At 34.7% G+C, this 22996-nt stretch overlaps 1 protein-coding gene across 4 annotated transcripts in view; it reads right to left on the bottom strand.

Moving 5' to 3' along the window:
* The window catches only part of NLGN4X (neuroligin 4 X-linked), a 153369-nt gene that overhangs the window by 116757 nt on the left and 13616 nt on the right, over positions 1-22996 (bottom strand). For all 4 annotated transcript variants that reach the window (XM_052705749.1, XM_052705754.1, XM_052705750.1 and 1 more), the window contains exon 2: positions 8954-9037. The gene's annotated coding sequence lies outside the window, so the exon portion shown is untranslated. The remainder of the gene's footprint in view (positions 1-8953; positions 9038-22996) is intronic.

Here is a 22996-nt window from a genome sequence, read left to right as displayed (position 1 = left end):
TACCACAAACTAATGCAGTCAATTAATAGAACAGATGGAGGTCAGGGCAGACAATTAAATCCCTTTGACAGAGGGGAAGATTATTCTACCTCGTATTGGAGATATGTCAGTAATTCCTGTCTGATCTGACTAACACTTTTATTCTTCAAAATAATTCCCTCTATAATGCCTTCTTTGGCACAAGAGGGAGAGATGTATCATCTAAAGGGCTTGCAAAATGCTCTATATAATGACTTATTTTTAAAGTAGTGGGAAAGTGCACAGATGATTTATCAGCAGTGTTTTTAGTGGTTCTTAGAGAAAAAAAATTAACTACACTTTTTGCTTTTACTTAGCTGCTATTCTTCTTGAAGTTTGCCTCTCAAAGAGCTGAAATAACTATCACCTTAGCAAGTTGCTAACAATTTCCTTTTTTGGAATTTAATATTGTTTTCCATATATATGGCAGTATCTAGAAGTCTTCATTCATTATTTCTCTGTCACTGACTTACTGATATATTGAAATCCCAAAACTATTACAATGTTTGTAACTACTATGTTTCTTAAACTTAAGCACCAAGATAGTTTTCTTTCTGTACATCAGGTCTACACTGGTAATACTAAAAATTCAATCTTGTTCCCTTATTCTGACCATAATGATTAAATATTTCATATTACCAAAATAAAAGATTTGCATTGCAACATACTCTTGAGTTATTTCTATCTTTTAGGACTTGTTGATTTTCTGCATATACATTACAAACAATAAGCTAAAGACTACAAAAAACTACATGTAAAAATTATGCATGAAAGAATTTAAATAAAATTTGTGAATGATTTTTTCAAAAAAAAAAAAAAAAAAGAAAGAGAGAAAAAAAAGGCTCAGCGTCAAAGGAACCTTAATTTCTTTTTAAACAGGAGTGACTTGGGAAGCCAGTTAACAAAAAATAAGCTTCCAATTCAGTGGGATTTTTTCTTTTTAAGTGTTACTGCTTGGATTGCACAGTCCCAGCTCCAATTTTCATACTGGAATTTCTTATATGTTCATTTTCCTCATTAAGCTCATCTATTGAAAATTGTTGCTTTGTAAGGTAAAATTTTCTGCAATCTCATCAAAGCTTTGTCTTTCAGCTTTCTGTTCTTTAATGAATTTTACTTTTCAATTCATTTGAAATTTATGCTAAGAATAGCAGACTTGAATTTCTCATGCCTCTGTGTACTACATTACCTCCCTGCTTACACTTTTCAGTTGTAGTGGCTTCTGAGTTTAGGGAAAAGGTGTCTTCATTCTGCTATTGGTAAAACTTTGTATTGTAGTCTCACATCATTGCACTTGGTTGTATTTCACTAGTACTTCACTAACAATTATTCACTTTTTATTTTATCTGTTTAAGTAATGTATATGTATATGTATATTAGGTACTTGTGCGACCTAGTGTAGGGAACCTGTTTTGGCAGGGGGGTTGGACTCGATCTCTGGAGGTCCCTTCCAACCTCTGTGATTCTGTGTGATTCTGTGATATTTCTTGCAATTCCCTTCCCTTAATCAGGTTTAAATGTACAGTACAGTTTCTCAATCTCTAATTACCCAACCCTTATCATTTTAAGTGACTGATTATCACTATGCAAACTTGTAATACAATGATCTTTTTTGCTGTTGACGTATCATAGAATCATAGAATGGCCTGTGTTGAAAAAGACCTCAAAGATCATCTAGTTCCAACCCTCCTGCTACGTGCAGGGCCACCACCCACTAGACCAGGTTGTCCAGAGCTACATCCAGCCTGGCCTTGAATGTGTCCAGGGATGGGGCATCCACAGCCTCGCGGGAAACCTGTTCCAAATATATATTTTTAGTAACTCAAGGTAATGAAAAAGAAAGGAACATAAAGTTACTTTAAGAACTTTAAGTTACTTTAAGTTACTTCATGGGAAGAAGAATTGAACTGCTCTTAAATGGAAAAAGAGAATCACAGACTGGTACTGGAAGGAACTTCTGAAGGTCATCTGGTCCAAGATGATCTGCTCATGTGAAGCCATGTAGAGCTGGTTCCCTAGGACCATATCTAGACATTTGAATACCACAGAGTTATTAAAACTTTCTCAGTCTCTCTGAGTGACCTATGCCAGTGCTGAAGTTTTCAATCAGAAAACTAAAATTAAAATTAAATAAAATCAAGAAAATAAATTTTCTTGTATAAATTCAATTCCTTAAAATTAGCAAGAACAATGTACTTGTATGAGAATAACATGAGCTTCACATACAGGACACTTAATTCCCTCAAAGAATTTTGGTAATATGCATGCAGTCAATCTGCAGAAAGGATCCCAGTGTAAAAGGAGAGAAAGGCAATTAAGTGATTAGTTTGTACAGTATTCCAATTAGTTTCAGAAAAGCAAACCTGGATATCGAGATAACTTTTTTTTCCCCTTAAAAAAACAAACAAACAAAAAAACATCTAAATAAACAAAGAATCATCTTTTTATTCCTTGGATTAATAATCTATAAATATAGTGCAAGTTTTTGCTTGCAGTGAAAATTAGCTGGTAACTTTAATTGGAAATTAGTTATGAAAATAGGCATTTCTTTTTAGATGACTCATTACAAAGTAGATGTGCTTCATTTGCTTACTGTCGTGTTATATCTCTTTCTAATGTGTATATCTCTATATTTACTGTGCTATGAACTCTTTCCACCTTTTCGTTGAATTTAAATTCTAGGCATATTTCATAGATTTCATAGAATCACAAGGTTGGAAACAACCTATAAGATCATGTAGTCCAACTGTCTTCTCATTACCAATGCTACCACAAGCACAAAACCGTATCTCGCAGCTCCTCATCCAGATGCCTCTTGAACACTGCCAGGGATGGCGACTCCACCACCACCCTGGGCAGCCATTCCAGTGCCTGACCACTTTCTGAGAGAAAAAATTTTTCCTCATGTCCAACCTAAGCCTCCTCTGATACAACTTGCAGCCATTTCCCTGGGTCCTGTTCGTTGCCTGGTAGAAGAGGCCAAACCCCTCTTCACCACAACCTCAATTCAGGAAGTTGTACAGTGCAACGAGGTCTCCTCTGAGCCTCCTCTTTTCCAGACTAAACAATCCCAGCTCTCTTAGTCACTCCTCATAAGACTTGTGCTCCAGACCCCTTACCAGTTTCGTTGCCCTTCTCTGGACATGCTTCAGGGCCTCAATGTCTTTCCTGTAGCGAGGGGCCCAATATGTATACATGTGTATACGTATCTGTTCCCAGAGCTTTTATACAAAGTTTTTTGTATTTTATATAAGAAAATATTAAATTAGAAATAACTACAATGAAAGAAAGGAATTATAATTCTTGAAAAACTTCAGTAATATTTCTAATTAAGACAAAATTGTGCTCTTTGCAAGAGCACTGTATGATAAAGATGAGTTTTAAAGTCCATCAAAATACATATAAATATATAGCCTTAAAGACTTAATGTCTTGTTAACATTCTGTAAACAATTGTGTAACTTTTAAATCCACATTCATGTTTTGAGCACATATGGATGAATCTCGATCACTACCAATGGATCTGCAATCAGGTGAAAAAGAAAATAGGCTTTATCTCTTCAGAAGCATACACTATAAAGTCTGAAAACAGATGGAATCTAAATTTGACTTAAGTAGTTTCAAATACATACAGAAATTTTGAACTTTATTTCAAGTAATAGATAACACTTATACCATATTCCTGTTCTGTTTTCTTCCTTTGGCTTTTGCTTGGGAACTGATAATGGAGTTCAAAACAGCACAGATTGAAGAAAATGTTGTTTTTTGTGTTTGTTTTTCTTTTTTTTAAAAGAATGAACATTGTTGAAAAAAAGAATTTTAGTTATTTTTTGGCTGTTATATTAAAGACTCAATAGAAAAATGCTGCATATAGCCATTTTGTGAATAAGTAGAATATCAAAGCAAAATGCCACTATAAAATATACAGCTGAAGAATACTACATGTCTGAGTCTAAACTGGCATGCAATTAAGGCTGAAAGTACTTTACATGCACATATACAAACAAACAAATTTACCTTCAGAACCAGTGATTTTCAGTTCTAAGATATTTCTGCAAGCAGTTTGACTTTCTGATAGCGAAAGCATTTTAATTTTCTTTTTTACATTTGAAAAAGAAATAAATTATCTTCCCTAGTCACTCAATAGCTGCATCAATTTGTTTTCAGGGCAGTGATTAGCATAATTGTGGTGGATTACTTGCATTTGGCACAGAACAGAAATAATTCAGTACTTTTCATCATTAAAGAACTATGCTACATTGTTTCCTCTAGCAATACAATACTAGCATTTTTTAAAGACACTTAAATATCCAGTCACTTTATCAAAACAAAGCCCAGACTATTTTCCTCTCCTCCGGAATTTTCCGCAACACCAGCGTTCCAAATTCATTCCCAGCAGTTCAGAATAGCTACATCTCATCTTGCCAGCTCCTAGAAGACTAAGAATTCCTCTTCAATTCTCTCCATCCCATAAAATGAACAAGGTCAAATCCAAAATAGTCCTAGGTATCTAAGACAAGATTTATATCCAGAAGAGGATCAAAATGGTCTTTATGTTTCTTACTAGTTAACCTTAGAAATACATAAAACGTTAGAGGCCCACTCTTTTGTATCATAAAGCACAATGAGGCTTAGAGCCACAAAAATCTCACCTAATATTCTAGATACCTGAAAAGCCCAGAGGAATAATAGTTTTCCCTAGAGACAGAAAGATATGCTTCTGCATGCAGCCAGCTGTCCAGTCTTGACTGACTAGTTTACTGCTTGCCTGACACTTATGTTTGTTTTATGTTTGTCAGAATTAAAAAGTAGGAACAAATTTTAGTTCTAGATAAGTGAATACATTCTTTGCTGCCTAAATGAAGTAGCCTGTCTGTAAGCTAGGTCTCTAGCAACTCAGTGGGGATCTACTCTACTTACTTAATGTCTAGATATACATCCAGATTGTGGAAGTGGAAATATTTGAGTATGAAGCCCTTGTATATGAGTCTATATGAGTCTATAACAGTTATAACAAAATAACAGTTACAAGACAGGAGGCCTTCTAGAGTACTTCTGGAAGTATAACAGAGTATTGCAGGACTCCTGAAGTTGCACTAGAAGTCTGCTTTTAAGCAGCCTGATCTATCACAAAGATCCAAAAAGCTAAATTCTCCTAATATAATAACTATGTGATAAGCAGAAGGGATCCTCGTTTAAAAAGGTTTCATCTTTAATTAATTACTTAAAAATTTACCAAAGCAAAACTTTACAATTCTAGATTTATTTTCCACCTACTTTCTCCCTGAATTCCAGTTCCTATGTTGATTTTCTTAAAGTTCTACATGTGTGTTAAAAATTACCTGTCATGTATATACAAGACCATTTACTTTGGGACTCTTACATGTTTAACAAACATGGCCCTGGTTATCATAACTTGTGTTATAACTTGTATTAAAAGGATATCATTATTCAGTTGCCTTCAACTCTAGAAACTAGATGATTCCAGAGCTAAAATGGTATTTTGCAAAAGATGTAGAAAGTGGTCTCACTTGTCATACTACTGAGATATCCAAACAAAACATGACAGTTGTGCAGTTAATGAATGAAAACACAGCATGTTGTGAACTTAGCATGAAGAACAACACTGTATGTAATTTATTTACCGTAGGGCTTTACTGTCAAAGGATAGTATTCTACCTTTTATAGCAAAAAGAGGTGGGTTTTTTTACTCCTTAGGTTAAAAATTATTAGCACAAGCTGATAAAACATCACTCCTTCTTCAGTACAGTACATTTAATTTTTATGAGTTACAGAGATAAAACATGTTCTCATTCAAGCATTAATTAAAATACTAAAATATTATTTATTTTAAATATATATCTATATAATTAAATATATTAAATCTGGCACTCAAGTTCTTCAAATTTAATATAACAATTAAAAAAAAAAAACCTTTCTAATTACTCAAATGAGCAGCATATGCAAAGTACACAGTGTGATTATTTTATATTTCTTTTTCTTGCTTGAATATTTCAGTATTATGCAGACTGGATGGCTAATTGTAATTCATGGAATTAGCCATCCAGTCTGCATAATACTGAAATTAGGTAATTTTAAATCCTTTGTTATTGGCTGTGGTACAATGCTCTAAATAATGCACGAGTTTTAAATAGTTCAAATTAATTGTCTAAAATATCAGTTGTGTTTAAGGAATCATTACTTAGATAAGAATAGTTTCTACATCTTAAAGTTTTAAAGGAATCATGTGTCAGATTTTTATTTTTATTTTTTCATTATTTTTTTTAATCACAGTAATTATTTTAGGCAAAAGTGTTAAATACATTTAATTGTATTGCCACCTGAAATAAATTTAATCCTCTGGAATGTTTTTGTGATTGTTACATCATAATTACACGGATCTAGATTACTTGGATTCTTCAGAAATCTACATTTTGGTGGAAATCTTTACAGTGTGTCTACATTTGATTAGTTAGGTCAGTCACACTGAAACACATAAATACTGCAATAAAAGAAAGAATGGATATGTCACTTCAAATTCCCATATCACAGCATCAGTGATGTCATGAAGCTATTGAGACTGCTACACATAATTTGCTAAGGTTCAATTTACCAATCATCCAATGAAAGCACTGTTTAACAAGAGTTTGCATTGTTCAGCTGAGTGCTTCCATTTGTGGCCATAAATCATGACAATAGGAGGAAAAGCAAAGATTCCAATGAACCACATTGAATCCTGAGATTTGAGAAGGAGTTATATTGTGCCCTGGCTCTCCTCAGACAGCTAAAAAGTGATCTATTTCTTAAAATTTTGTGATTAGAGCTGGAGTGATTTATTCCTGCCTTCTAATGTGAAGGCTTCATTATTCCTTCACATTTGTTACCATAAATGATACAAGGCAAAAGGCTTGATCAGAGTCTGAGACCATGATCAAGAATCTGACAGTATGTGGCTACATCAAAGAAACAACACAGCATCCCACAGATTACCACAGGGCTCCATCTGCACAGTCAGCTGTCAGGTCGGGATTTTAGAATGAAATTGTACTATTTAAACTAGCTTCTACCTGTGAAGTAAGATCAAAATCTGAGGACCATTTACTTGGTTTCATGTTTGTTACTGTATTGGATATCACCAGCAGGCACTCACTTACATACTCTAAACACTAACTGCACTTTTCTCTCCTTGAGGAGGATCATTTTGATTGTAGGATTATGGTGAAGAATTTTAGCGGGAGTTCTGTATGAGAATGATATCAAGAAAATAGTGAAAGTTGTCAAGGGGTAGGGATTCCTTTCTGTATTTTCTTTACATATAAACAGAACAATACAGCAAAAGTCATAACTATTATTTTTGAAACACTGATAATGATTCCCACCACTCTTCCAGTTCTTCTGATCATGCAAATGGTTCCCTGCTCTCCACTACAAATATATCATCACAGTTGGTTTGGCTTGTGCTCTCTTCTTAAAACCTTCAGATCTGTTTCATTTCTTGACAACCTCCCATGAGAATACAATCTTCTTCCAGACAAAATATCAAATTCCTTAGCATACACTAGCATATTTCTATTGTGGTTGTGGTGAGTAATTTAGGATTGGCAACTGAACATAAATGCTTGTGACAATTTACGCTTCAAGAAACCAGAAGCAGAGGATCTGCAATAAATCTGAAGTAGATTTAAAACTTCAATTTTAATTCTCTTAGTTTATGTACAGTCCAATTATCACTTCACACAAGCAAGGAAACTTTCAAAAGGCACACGTCTTCTGATGTCTAAAGGTTAAAATACAGAGATCAGTAGGCTCTATCTCACTTTTTTAATGTTGTTTGTTTCCCTTTCTTCTGATTCTCTGTGAATTTCTTTCTCTGCATTATTAGGAAAAACAAACAACATGCTATGAAAACATTGAAAACTACAATCACGCCATCCCTTAGATTTCTTTCCAAATTCCTCCCACCTTCTGTCATTTACCTGAGTACACTCTGATAGATTTTGAGATTATTAGACTTTCTGTCCCTTCATGGAAATTGGCTGTGGCTAATGTTAAACATGAACTGTCAGTTCCAAAAAATCAACTGATTATTTTGACTTCAGCTGTGTTTTATTTATATCAGCTTTGCATTCTTTAAATCAATTGTTTTCCTTTTTCCTGATTCTTTCCAAAATCACAAGTGCTCTGAGGAGAGTGGGTAATTGAATCTTTCGTATGTATTCATGCATACATGTACTATTGTTATAATAACCACTAAGAGTTCAGCTATGACTGTGGTCAGCATGGATGCTAAACTATTAAACAGGCTCCTATCCATCAAATGTTTTTTACTGTATTACATTTAAATTACAATAAATTGGAATAAATATGGTTCAGTGATGCAAAAATCACAAGAGTTTACAAAGCTGTTATTTTCTTTGTCTGATTTTTACAATTCACATAATGGTACCCTCATCTTATAACCAGTCTGCCATATACCGAATGCATAAATGTGTGTACATATGTGTATGCATTTGCATATATGTGTGTGTCTATGTGTACTATTAAATAATGTTACCTCCTATTTTACAAATAAAGTGAGAGAAAAAGATATGTCTTCTCATGCCTATCTGTCTGACTGACTATCACAATAGCCAACTTTAATCCAGTATCTTTTAACTGCACACTGGTACTGCTCCATATTTCCAGAACTGAAAAATATACAAAATTCCTGCTTACCATGAATAAGCACATAAACAGCATTACGATTTAGAATGGACTGGATTCCAGATCTTGTTGTATGAACACATGATAAATCACAAGCATTTTAACTGGAAGTATATATTGCAAACACATATTTCAAATAAATTTAAGGACATCAGCAAGGGAGGATTCCTATTCATCTATGTAATATATTTTTCGACGAACAATATTATTCTGACCATAATTTTAGTACTTACCACTGTGTTGCATCTTTGAGAAACCTTCAGAATCCCCCCAAAGGAGGCAGCATGCCGTCATTTTAGTTACAGCACAAATGTTGCCTGTTAGAAAGAAATATAAAGTGTTCTTCAGTAAAAGAAGGAAAAAGAGCAGACTTATTAGTCACAGTTAGTGACAAAAAAACCCACTTACGATGTTACCTGCAATATTGATTTTCCAGATTAAATATATAGAGGTAGATAATCAGAAGATACAAATATGATGATAATCTATTGATGTTTGCCATAACAATTACTAGAACTTTTTTTTCTGTGTATATCAATCTCTCGTGCAAAATTTCCTTTAATACTTAAAACCACAGAGGTACTCATTTTAGGGAAAGAAAATTAAGGGAATTACCTTAAGATAAATAAAGAAAAAAAAAACCAAACTTTTTTACATAATTATTATAAAAATATTTGTTTAAGCATATACTGTAAATGTTCAAATGGAGAGTATTAAATCAAGTGACAGTTATTTATTATTTCCCAAAATCATATACTATAGACTTCAGCAGAAAGCATTACGGAAAAATAGCAATAATGCATTTTCTCATCTGATCCTCTATAAGATTGAGATATTTAAGTCTTAGTTGAGCATGGTTTATTTCAAGAATTTCAATTAGTTTACCTGGATTTAACTATCTTTCACAAAAATGTAGTATTATTTTTTGTTTGTTTTCTACGTAAGTTATGATGACCAGAAAAACACTACACGTGTACCAGACATTTCTTTTTGAATAATCAATAATTCACAACTGGAGCTTATACTGCAAATGACATTTTAATTGGTAATTTATTTATCAATAAACTATCCATTTAGATATTTGACAGACTAACTACCAATATTTGCCAATACTACACTGAGACACTGGAATTTAAACTTCAAAACATAACTTTTTTAAAAAGTTACTTCAAATAATTTGCATTTGTTTGAAGACTGCATCAGCTGAAACATCTTCTCACAAAAGTCAGCATAGCAAGTTATGGCACATATGCTACATATGCTACATACCAATACGAGTACATATGCTACTCGTATTGGTTTTTGTTTGTATCTCTTAGTGCACCATGATACTACATATCATTTATTCATATTTTCACTATCTTAATCAATATAGACAAAAACCTTAAATGAAAACTATAATTGCAAAACAAACGACAGGTGAAAGCGAGGACATAAAGTAATCCCACTATTCTTACTACTATTCTATATCAGGTTTTGTACTTAACTTGTGACCACAATAAAGTCTAAATGAAATGCTATTGTCATATACTGCAATCTTAATCACACTGAACAATTGTTGCTTTTTTTTTTTTTTTTTAAAAAAAAACTTACTACAGCCAAACCACTCATGGTAAGTGCTATTCATTGGAACAGCTGCAATGAAATTCTCAATCCCATGTAACTAAGATGAGATTACCTCTAGAACTATGTACCTGTGGTTGGATATCTCAATCTCTCAGTCTGGTTGGATATTTCAGTCTGAAAAGAACTAATTTAGGAACATGGAGTCAAGTACAATTTTTTATGATTAAAAAATGTGTGAAACATTCCAACTAAACTGTGAAAGCGTCCATCTGGACACTTATCACACAGGAAACCTGGCAGCAGTATACATTTTCATACACACCCTTTGAGGAATCATGTTGAAGCTTAGGGCATTCTTTATTCCAAGCTATGATAATGCCTTAAATCAATCCATATGACAGTGTCATTTCTATTGGAGATTTCACTGCTCATGTAGATTATGCCTCTTATTTATAACTTATCTCCCTAATAGGCAACTGCTCTTTAAAAGAGAACTGCAAATACTGCACTTCTTTTCTACCAGCATGCTCTTGTGGAAGTATATACACACATCAGAAGACTAGTAGTCAAGTTGTAAGATAAAATATGGAAGTCTTCAATACGTATTTTCTTTTTTAGAGTGACACTTTTTCCTCTGTATTTGTAACTTTTTTTTTTTTTTTTAAACAAAAGTCTAATATAAATGTTAAGGGACTTTGAAAGTCCTCCTAATCTTACTTCCTGAAGCCTTCCTTGAGAAACAAAAGCTCTATTTCATGGAAAAAAAAAAAAAAAAAAAAAAAAAAAAAAAAAGTGTTGTTTGTTGTTTGTTTGTGTAGGGGTTTGTTGTTTGCTGTTGTTTTTTGTTTTTTTTTTTTACATGATTGCCTCTCTAGACATCCCCAAAAACATCTGATAGCTCTTCACAATATGCAGTTGAAAAGTAAGATTTTTAATTTGTTCTGTGATGCTCAGTTCTATTCATCAGTATAGGTGGACTATGGTAACTCTGGTAGGAGCAGTTACATTCATAACGTGACAAAATATATCATTATAAACAGAGTCTTAGCAGCATTAAATTAATCTTTAAAAGCATCCATTACAATGATTACACATTTTAATCTATTTTATATATTAGTAGGGAACACAGGCATCTCAAATGGTAAAAGACCATTCAAAGAATGTGGGCGTTCAGCAATGAATCAAACCACCCACTTTTAGCATATATTGGGGTAGTGTTGACATACAGATATCTAAGCAATGAGTGATAGTAAATTACTGCCTCCACTTAGAACAAATGTAAGTATCAAGTAGTGAAAAGGTTATGAAATGGATCTTTTACCTTGCTAAATGTGCAGGAATTCTCTCTCTGACCAGACAGAGGAATTCAGCCAAAAAGAAAAATCTCCAGGGGAGAGCTGTTTTTTCAACATTAATGAATAGTAACACATCAGAAAAAGACAGGAAATCTCTTGACTACACAGTCTCCTTAAATGATAATATTCCCAGCTGTATTTCTTATCTTCAAGCAGATCAGAAAGATAAAGTAGAACTCATGCTGCTTCTTTCTTCCTTTCTCTCTCTCCCTAACATCATAGTTTTCTCATGTTCCTCTGCTTCATCTTCTTCTTCTTTAAATAGTTACACTTTTGAAGCTACCTGTGCCTCTGGTCTTGATTTCTGCCTGTTCCATAAGTATCTCCTTGTGGTAGTATACTCAAATAAAGCAGAAAAATACTGACACTCCTCTGAAGCCAGAGGTGAAGGACTGAAACCTCAGCCATAAGCAACTAGAATATCCCACAGAAAAGGTGGGTAGCTTCAGCAATAAGCTACAAAAAAAAAAGAGAGAAAGAAAGAAAGAAAGAAAGAAAGAAAGAAAGAAAGAAAGAAAGAAAGAAAGAAAGAAAGAAAGAAAGAAAGAAAGAAAGAAAGAAAGAAAGAAAGAAAGAAAGAAAGAAAGAAAGAAAGAAAGAAAGAAAGAAAGAAAGAAAGAAAGAAAGAAAGAAAGAAAGAAAGAAAGAAAGAAAGAAAGAAAGAAAGAAAGAAAGAAAGAAAGAAAGAAAGAAAGAAAAGAAAGAAAGAAAGAAAGAAAGAAAGAAAGAAAGAAAGAAGGAAGAAGGAAGGAAGGAAGGAAGGAAGGAAGGAAGGAAGGAAGGAAGGAAGGAAGGAAGGAAGGAAGGAAGGAAGGAAGGAAGGAAGGAAGGAAGGAAGGAAGGAAGGAAGGAAGGAAGGAAGGAAGGAAGGAAGGAAGGAAGGAAGGAAGGAAGGAAGGAAGGAAGGAAGGAAGGAAGGAAGGAAGGAAGGAAGGAAGGAAGGAAGGAAGGAAGGAAGGAAGGAAGGAAGGAAGGAAGGAAGGAAGGAAGGAAAGAAAGAAAGAAAGAAAGAAAGAAGGAAAGAAAGAAAGAAAGAAAGAAAGAAAGAAAGAAAGAAAGAAAGAAAGAAAGAAAGAATAGGAATATATGAATCTGTGCAAGATCTGCAAGACCAGGATAAACCCAAGCAGAGACCAGAGATGAACAAAGTCAGTAGAACAGCCTTACATAAATGACAATCAGAGTCTACTCTTCAGAGAAAAAAGGCTGCTACCAACCACAATACCACAGAATCTGAAAGGATGAGGCCATCACCACAGGATGCTTTCCAGCAAGGAAGAATGAAGCTCTTTATAAAGCACAATGGCATCTAGGAACAAGTGAGGTGAATTTGCAGAGGTACATTTTTCTCAAAATAAAACTGACATTTCTTGAAAAATCTTGCCTTCAAAAGTATTTAGGTACTAATCTTTTCTAATAAGACTGGAAAAATGAAAATTCATTTCTCATGTGAATTACATTTGAATTGCCAAGAGCTACCTGCATCAAAATGAAGATATAATATATGATAAAACAGATTAAAAAATCCTAACCAGAAGAATAAGGGTAAACATCTGAATACACTATAATACATGTTTCATTAGGAAATTTGAAGATTTTTGCAACATTAACAAAAGAAAATCTCACAGCTTAAAGGATAAAAAATATCAGCTTAACATGGCTGCAGACAAGCCTATTAATTAATACTGCAGTTAAGAAGAATAATGAAAGGAAACAGAAAAAAAAATGCTGAGGAAAAAAAAAACACACACACACACACAAAAAAAAAAAAGCAAAACAAAGCAAAACAAAAACCCCAACCAACTTCCTCTCTCCAATAAAACAAAAGATAGATAGGTAGATAAATAAATAAATAAATAAATAAATGAAATGCAGGCTGGAAATAATGATGCCAGACAGAGTCTGAATTCTAAAGCAAAAAAAAACAAAACAAAACAAAAAAAGAACAAAAAACCAACAACAAAAATCAGCCTTCTGAAGAATTTGTAAACTGCTACTACAAGTCAGGAAGAATTAAACTCATGAAGCCTGAGCTCAGGACAGTAATACACATAGCAGAATTGCTGATAATGCAAAAGAGTGTGATTTGCTACATTAAGAAATTCTGAATGGTATATGAAATGACAAATCCCCTTTGAGGAACTCCAGGACAGATGGTAGCAATGCCAGCAAAGAACATAAAATATAACAAAAATAAGAGACATAAGAAAGGCTAAGTCTAAGGTCAAAGAGAAGGCAGAGTGCCAGTCCTGTGTCAAAAGAAAAGCCTGATCCCATGTCAAGGAGAAAAGAAAAGCCAAGCCTGAGATTAAGGAGGAGGAGGAAAAGGAGGACAAAACACAACTAAAGGAGAAAGATAGGAGAAAGGGAGGGGAAAAGAGAAATCTAGGGGAAAAAAATGATTAAGGACAAACCGAATGTGGAAGGAGTAGAATCCAAAAAGAGTTTTAAGATCATGCTGAGACATACTGAAAATTAAAGATCAGTTGAAACAGCAAGAGCTCCACATAATAACCCTCAAGCCTGTCAAGGTACAGCTTTCAGAGATAGTAGATAGAGAACCAGATGAACAGAAGACAGAATAATCCACCCAGTGGCACAGAATTCAAATCATCTATTCAGTCCTCACTTCAAGCGCAGTTAAGTCTCCTTGGGCCTTTTAATATCATTTCTGTTTTCTGAAAGTAACAGCAAGAAATGTGCTGAAAGGCACTTAAACAGCTATTACAGTAAGGCTCTTGCTATGCTCAAAGTAATGTTGACTATTTGTGTCACTTCCAAGTTATTACTGGTAAAGCAATTACCCTTGATTAAATCATGTATGCCTCTCTGTGCATAAGCAAGCTCTGATAAATGTATCTGCCTTTCTCCCTTATGATTTTTTTTAAGAACCTTGGTAATTCACAAAGAAATTATCTTCCTTCAAATGTTCATAGCTAGAAATACATTCCTATATATTAGAAATAATGATTTTCAATCATTGAACAATATAGTTGTATGCAACTGAGCTATTTTTCCTTCTTGCTCCCAAAAACATGTAGTGTAAGGTAAGAGAAATTTAAAGACAACAAACAGACTGAAATCAGAATTCCAGCACCTAGGTTTTTCCCAATCTAGCTGGATAAATTTTCATTCCTATACTATCTAAACATTTTCTCTGCAGACAGAACATGCACAGTGAGGCCAACTAAGGAAAATGGAACTACTCCAATTCAATCTTGACAAGCTGGCTGCAGACTCCTAAGTGAGACACCACAGCCTATGCTTTCTGGAAAATGATATAAAGCAGAGTGTTGACTAGCAAAAATATCTCTAAAAGTTCTAAGATTTCCTTATCTAAAAACTGAGCTTTCAAAGTGTTTACACTACCAAATTACAATTTCATTAAATCAGATTATAGCATCCATCCTACCTACACTGCATGTTTGAAACAAATGTTTGGAGAAAATCTTTTGGCCTGTCACGTCCCCAAGCAAACCCTCAGCCCCCACCTACAGTCTCCTGACAGCCTTCCAAGCCCTGACACCTCTCTGCAGCCACCAGCTCCCGAGAGCCCTGTCCTGCCCCAACATGGATTCACCCACTGGCCCACCTCTGGTCCCCAGGGAAGTGCTTGGTACTGAGGTTGGTTCCCTCCCCACTGAGTTTGCTGGTGGGGCAGTGGGATGAAATGGGCTGCTATGGCTCCTGAGCCCCCATGGGGAGCCTCTAGTGCTCCTGGCCTCCAGGCCTCGAAGAGCCACCAGCTCCTATGATGCTATGACACAATCACATCAAATTCACAACTGCAAGTAAAATGATCACATATAAAAAAAATATCAGATTTAACTAGACCCACGTTGTGAAACAAATGCAGCCAACTCCATGAAAACTATGTAGTTTAAAAAAAAAAAAAAAAAAGACAAAAACAAAGAAACAAACAAAAAAACAACTCAAACGCTGTAGCAGAATAAATTCACACTATCGGTCAAGAATGGAAACAGCTATTTATCACTGGCTTGTTTTATAGCATTCTGTTACTGAAACTTTCCTTGTTCTCTACTCAAACTTAGTAAAATCTCCATGATAAACCTAAACACTGGATTGCTTAGGCCAGCACTCCAACAGCTTCTCAAAATTACAGACTCCACAGCAATATGAATTTTACTGTTGTCTCCGTTACTTCCCAAGAAAGGTCTTCACTTTATTAATATCCTGTAATATTGTATCTTCAGTACTTTTGACATTACTGAGCCACCTCCTTAGCACTTCTTTCTGTAACAAAATTACTACCTCTCACTTGGCATATCTGACACATTTCTTATATTGTGAAAATGTTCTTATCTACATTTCTTTAGAACAGCTGTTGTTAACCATGAGTTTAGTGTACCATTTGTGGCTTTGGATTTAGTCACTGAGGGAACCATCTTCTGCATTCAAAATCTCATCTTTTTTTTGTTGTTGTTGTAGTTGTTGTTAAGTGCATCAGCTGATTAAATGAGTGATCTTTGCAAGCCTTACTAAAATTTGCGATTACCTAACTGAGATTATAACACAAGACTGTCTGTTAAAAACAAGGAATCAAAAATAAAATGCAATAAAAATTGCCTTCCAAGTCCAAGTGTTTCCATTATTTTGAAAGTTTATTTCATGCTTAATATATAACAAATATATAACAAAAAATAGTAAATAGAAAACCTTTGTGGTGGGTTAGATCTGGCCAGCAGCCAATTCCTTACTCATCTACTCACTCGTTCCCCATCTCCACTGAGAGAGAGAGAAAATAGGATGAAAAAACTTGTGTATTGAAATAAAGATAGGGAGACTGATTACCAATTACCATCACAGGCAAAATAGATTCAATTTGTGGAAAATGAACTGGGATGGGTGTTTGGTTGTCAGCCAAGGCTAATCCACCATAGTCCTATGACCATATTTGGTTCAGATTGTACAGGGATAATGGACTATCCAAGATTAAATGCAGAAGAGTAGCAAGGCTTTTGCCTTTAAAGTACTATTAATTTTCATATGTTATTTAACAATTCTGCACATAGATAAACTTCCACCTAAAATGTATGCATTATTATTCCATTTCTCTTGGTGTCCTGCAAGTTACAAACATAGCTACATAGACTGATATCTTGTAAATATGACCAAGAATTTAGTCATAAAACCTTAAGCAAACTATAGAGATAAGTGAGACACAGCATAATACAGTATTAAAATTATCTGGTTGAGGTAAAGGAACATTGGCATTACTTCAGAAGTTGCTTGCTAAATGCAAGTGAGTCCTATTCAACATTTATTGATGGCTTAGAGCAGACACAGCGTTTACCATTGACTTTCAGCAAAAGATTACTAAACCCACACATCTGAGTGAGAGAGCAGTGCCAACATGCATCCTCAGATATTTCACTGCAAATCAGTTGCCTTAATTCAGTACATCTACAGTAAGAGTTTAAATTAATGACATTTTGAAACAGTCACTTTTCATTCCACAAATTCAGCTTGGAGCCAAGGTGATGAAGAAAGAATGACAACATCTACATAAACAGATGAAAATGAATTTGCAAAACTGCAAGAAATATATAGAGGTGGTCATCACTGTATCACAGCCTTTGACCATTATACATAATTCCCTATCATTTACTTTGACAGTTTCTCTCCTTCTCCATCCCACGCCCCTTCTTCTTCAAAAGGTATTTAAAAATTTATTTGTTCTAAGTAGTTTTTACTGGAGTAGGAATTATCACCATAAGATAAGGGCTGACATAAACACATCCTTCACAGACCTACATAAAAACCATCAGGTAAGTTACATAAAGCTGTTTAGACTGGTTGAGACTTAGCATTGATAGCATGCTATAAAATGTAATACACATGGTTCCATTTGCCTTTTTTAAAAAATGGCTTTTCTATTTGTTGAGAGGAAGCAACTAAAATCCATATCATTTGGACAATAGGGAATGTGCTTTTTCATTCTTCTTTTTCTCAAAATGATTGATGGAAAAGAATGAACAATGTTATCACAAAGACTGCTAACGAAAGCGTTGGGAGAAAAAAACACAACAAACTCAAAATACAAAAGCAATCCAAAAGGATCATCTTGGAAGAATTTTAAAAAGGCCACTGTGGCAGACAGCATTCAAGTACTGATTAAATAGATTCATCTAGATATTCTTTCTTAATTCAAAATTTACCTGATGGAGCAGATAATCCTGGAAATCATTTCCAGTGCATGGAGGACAAGAAGGCAGTCATAATCAGGCAGCATAGACTCATGCAGAAGTCATAATTGACCAATTTGATAAACTTCTCTGATGAAAAGACTGGCTTGGTATTCAAGGGAAGAACCATAGATATCGTTTACTTCAGTAAAGTTTCCAGAATTGTCTCCTATATGACCTTTGCAGAGAAACTGATGAAGTATGGGCTGGATACGCAGACAATGAAATGGATGGAAATCTGGATGAATGTCTAAACCAGTAAGACTGGTGCTGGCACACAATCTTCCAGAAGACAGTAACTAGCATTGTATCCCAAGGGTCAGCACTGGGTCTAATCTTGTTCAACATCGTCATTAATGACCTGGATGATGGGGCAGTTTGTACCCTCAACAGATTTCATGACACAGAGTTGGGAGGAGCATCTAATACACCAGAGGATTGTGCTGATATCCAGAAGGATGTCAGTAGGCTAAAGAAATGAGCCATCCGAAACCTCATTAAGTTAAAAAAGATTAGTGCAGAGGCCTGTACCTGGGGAGGAAATACCCTGGATATCAACACATGCTGAGTGGCTAGAAACAAGCTTTATAGAAAAAGAAGGGGCAGAGGAGATGGAATTTTTGGAACAGAAAAATAAACTACGCTCTCCATATTACTGGGAACAGACCTGCAGTGCAGCCTCCCTCAGATAGGCTATTCTATATAAAGATGAATGTGCACGTTTACCTTATGTTTGATTGAACATGATGATTGAACACCCGCAGTCTTAGAACTGAAGATATCATCATGTGATCCTAAGATGCATTTATATCTATCTACTTCTTTCTCCTCCTCTTCATTTTCATATCTACCTGCCTATTTCTTTCTGTACTCTATCCCAGGATTGTACCAACTAGACACACCAATCTTTGTCTTAAGTATGATCCTCACTGTTACTGAATTTGCCCAATTTTGCTGTTTATCATGGTTTTTACTGCTATTTATCAAATTCGTGATTTCATGTACCTCTCATTATCGTAGAATATTGAGGAAAGTAAACTGAATGAATTATTTGGTTGTTCAACCTTGTTACAGACCCTGAGTCATTAAAGTAACTAAGTCACAGTAGCCTCATCACTGCATGACTTCGCAGATCTGGGAAATCCTTCACTAAAATAAAAATCACATACCTCCCTCACAGCCTACCAAGTGGGACAAGACACTAAATTGGCATTATGGACCAGATTTGAAATCAAATTAGGCTTCCACACAATCACTTTTATGCAATCTAGTTGGTCAGAGACCACCTTTGAGGTGGCAACTTTCTCATGTTTGCACTGTTCAGTGTTTTAGAAGATTCAGGAATCTCTGAGTACTTCAACTTTATTTACACTTGTCCCTGCGCACGCACTACTAAAGAGGAAAAAACATTAAACAAATGGGATATGTGACTTTTTGTGAAACAAATATATCACTCCAGTTTGATGGCAGTGGTTGCAGCTTTTAGTGAGCTGTCAAGGTGTTCAATGGAGATTTTTGATGAAATTTTACTCTTTCTGTACTTCATCCTTGAAAATTATTCACAAGTTCATGTACTGCCAAAATGCAATGACATGAGTAACTTGTGGTTGTGAAGTTAAGGATATGTTTCACTGGTAAGGGAGGGATTATGGAAGTCTGGTAAAGAGACATGATCAGATTTTTGAACTGAATATCTGATTGCAACTCTGTACATTCCATTTGAAAATTTACAGGTCATGTATTTATATCAGCTGAAAATGGTGTCACAAACATAAGTTGACAATTTTTTTTGCAATCTTAAAACCTATTCTCAAACTCCTTTATCAAATCGGAGAGCATGGCTGCACATTCTTCACTGCTCAGAGCCCTGTGTTCAGCCAATGTACCAAAATGCATACAAATTATTTGCCATCACTTGAGTCAGCACTGTGCAGCACTGCCCTCCCTGTGCCCTGGTTTCACTCTACACAGTATTAATAGTGCACTGACAGTTTGGGTGTTGCTGAGTGATGAGTGCATGCCTGGGGCCACTCCATGACGAAGAGCTGGCAGGGACAAAAGGCAGGCTGCATTGCAAGCTAGCCAGCACCCATGGCCCCTGAGCCACGGGTTGGACATGCCTGCTAATCAGAGCCCCTACCCTCAGAGCCTGGGTTGTTTAAGTGGTTTGAGACAAGTCCCTACAAATTCCACAAGACTCTACCAGAAAGGTGAACTTTTCCATGGATAAGGAATTGTCTGGATAGGACCAGTGCACTTTAACACTTTTAATCAACAATCTACACAGTGGGACTGAGTCAGAAAGTCTGCTGATGACATCAAACTGAGTGATGCAGTTGATAATTATAGAAGGAAGGGATGACATTGAACAGACCTTGACAGGCTTGGTAAGAGAGCCTATGGGAATCTAATGAGGTTCAACATGTCCAAGGGCAAGGTGTCATACTTGAGTAAGGGCAATCACAATTATGTATGCAGAGTGGGAGAAGAACTCATTGAGAGCAGCCCTGCAGAGAAGGACTTGCTTGCCCATTGCTGTCAATGCCTGCAGTAAGTTATATATTATGTTGTTGATTATAGGTCACAACTAAAACAAATTTATGATTGTCCTGGGTCCAGTATCCCCACCCTCTTTACAATTATTTGTCTTCCCTGCCCAACTGTTACTTGGAAGAACAGAGATATTCAAGACTAAATTATGAATATGTTGACCTTTTACTACTTTAGTTTCTAAAGTTGAAGAAAGACCAGAGTTGCCTTGAGTAAGTGATTGATCTAAAGGCCTCTGAAATCAATAAAATTTCTTACAAAATCAGCAGACTGAAGAATGCAATCTAAGTACCCATATCTCATAACTGCTGTCTCAAATGAAGCTGTAGCCTTGTACTGACCACATGATTTTGGGAGGAAATTCTGACAGACATAGGTAGATGTACAAAGTGGTTGTTGCTACTGAAAAATTACAGTTTGTATCTAAAAACATAGCTTTGACAATAATAACTATTACAAATTTTCAAATATAGTATTAAAGATAAACATATATTAGAAGTCTCTCACAGAGAAGAAAAACATAGGACAAATTTTACCTCAAGAAGCTGTAGGAATTAACGATAAACCCTAAAAGTTACATAGAGAAACCATGAGAACTCTGAACAAGTTGGTATTTTACATATTATATTGTAGTACTTTGCAAAGACAACACTTCAGGTCACAGAAGCCGAATGTCAGAGGACTTTCTATTTGATCAAAGTGCTCAATATCCACAGGACTGTGCAGTAGTAATTATGTAGCTCTGGTAAGTATATTAAGTCTAGTTATGCATGTAACTTGGAGCTACACACTGCACAGTCCTGCACATTGTTTGTAGATGCACTATTCTGAGTACACACAGTCTCCAGAAACATATACACACAATCAATATTAATATGGAGCTTAATAATAAAGTGAGTTTACATCAGACAGCTAAGTGACCCAATTTCAAATACTCTGAAAATCTAATACTTCAAAATATAGAACTGGTATCAAACCCCAGCAGCAATAAAACCCTTGTATTTTTCAAGCAGCAAAAACTATGAATGCTACGTGTTATGCTTCAAAATTAACTGCCTACTTATGAAAAGCTTTTTCACTGTAGTTAAGCATATCAACAAAGACATTCTGCATGCAGTTAACCATTTAAAGTTTTTAAAAATACTATGGATATTCAATTAATATGTAATCTACATCACAAACACAGAAAAGCTCTCCAGTTTGCAGTATTTTTTTATTCTATTAATCTGCTTAAGGTGCAATTAAGACCCACATATAAAAAAGTGACAAACATCTTTGCAATCATTAGCTAATAATAATTCCATAACAAATCCCGCTCAGTATAGCATGGGATGCAAAGACGAAATATTTTTTGTTGTTCCCGGGAGTGTTTCTGTTAATGCTGCTCCTAACTGCATTATTTTGGGAAAGGCCTCACATTTTTTTGCAAATATTCTATGAAGTTGCAAGTGAAGTTTAAATAGTGAGAAAGAGCTGTATCTAGAGAAAACACAGATCCTCTTCATTTGAATGAGATTCCTGTTATGTAACCACTTTCAAAAATGAAATACAAATTGTTGCTATCTGATTATCTATGCACACAGAAATTCTGCTTACTCTTTCACTCAAAAATCTAACTAGAATGTATGCCCTCACAAAAACAAACCTCCCTAGCTGGCATTCAAATGACAGATGTTCGCAGAAAATGAACCACTACAGACGGTTGCTTTTTTTTTTTTTTTTCTTCAGAATTTCAGTTTGTATTTATTTCAAATTTATTTTTTAAAAATTACTGCTTTCATGAAAACAACAACAAAAAAAATCCAAGAATCCACAACACTATTCATAAAAGCAATTGAAGATTATCAAGTAGACACATTCAATATTTTGTTTGGTAATAAAACGCTCAACAAAAAAAAGATCTGAAGTATATGTATGTTCTTGTTCATAATTTGAAGAGTTTTTATTTGAAAAATAATTTTCAAGTGTGTTTAAATTTATAAAATACATATAACTAAATGTCTTTAGGCCTTTTCATGTGAGAAATATTAACTGTTCTCACTAAATTTAGAGACCTGTGTTGCAAAAGCACTATTTTAGCTACTATCGATTGGTATTGTTTGCACAAATTTAAAACAGAATTGAAGTATTTATCATTAATTAGATTTATAGAATTGAAATATTCATGCTCAACTATGATTATATACAATGAAGTTTGTCTTCTACTTCCAAAATTTCTTACTGCAATTAATACATAACTAAAAGAAGTTTGGGGTTTAAAAACATTCAAGATTGCCTGAAAATGGAAAGTACTGGCTTTGTTATTGCTTTTGAAAGCTCAAACTTTGTGTCTGAAGTGAAATGTATTTAAACAGGAAATTCACATGGGTATTGTCCTTCTAATATTTCCAGCAATTCTACTGTGAACTTAGTCCTCCAAGTGTTCAACATTGCACTTAGCCACCCCCAAAATGCACAGTCACCTCCACTATTTTCTGTTCAGCAAAAATTGTAAATGACTAAGAGGTGAAAGTTAAAGTTCTTAAGCCTCAACCATCATAAAATGTAAACACTGTAACTATTTCCAAAATATGCTATAAAAAATAATAATAATAATCTT

The sequence above is a fragment of the Tympanuchus pallidicinctus genome, unplaced genomic scaffold (assembly GCF_026119805.1).
Source record: "Tympanuchus pallidicinctus isolate F22 unplaced genomic scaffold, pur_lepc_1.0 scaffold6, whole genome shotgun sequence".
In the NCBI taxonomy this organism is placed as follows: Eukaryota; Metazoa; Chordata; class Aves; order Galliformes; family Phasianidae; genus Tympanuchus; species Tympanuchus pallidicinctus.
Note: the sequence above shows the minus strand (reverse complement) of the source record. Positions and strands in the feature narration are given on the sequence as shown.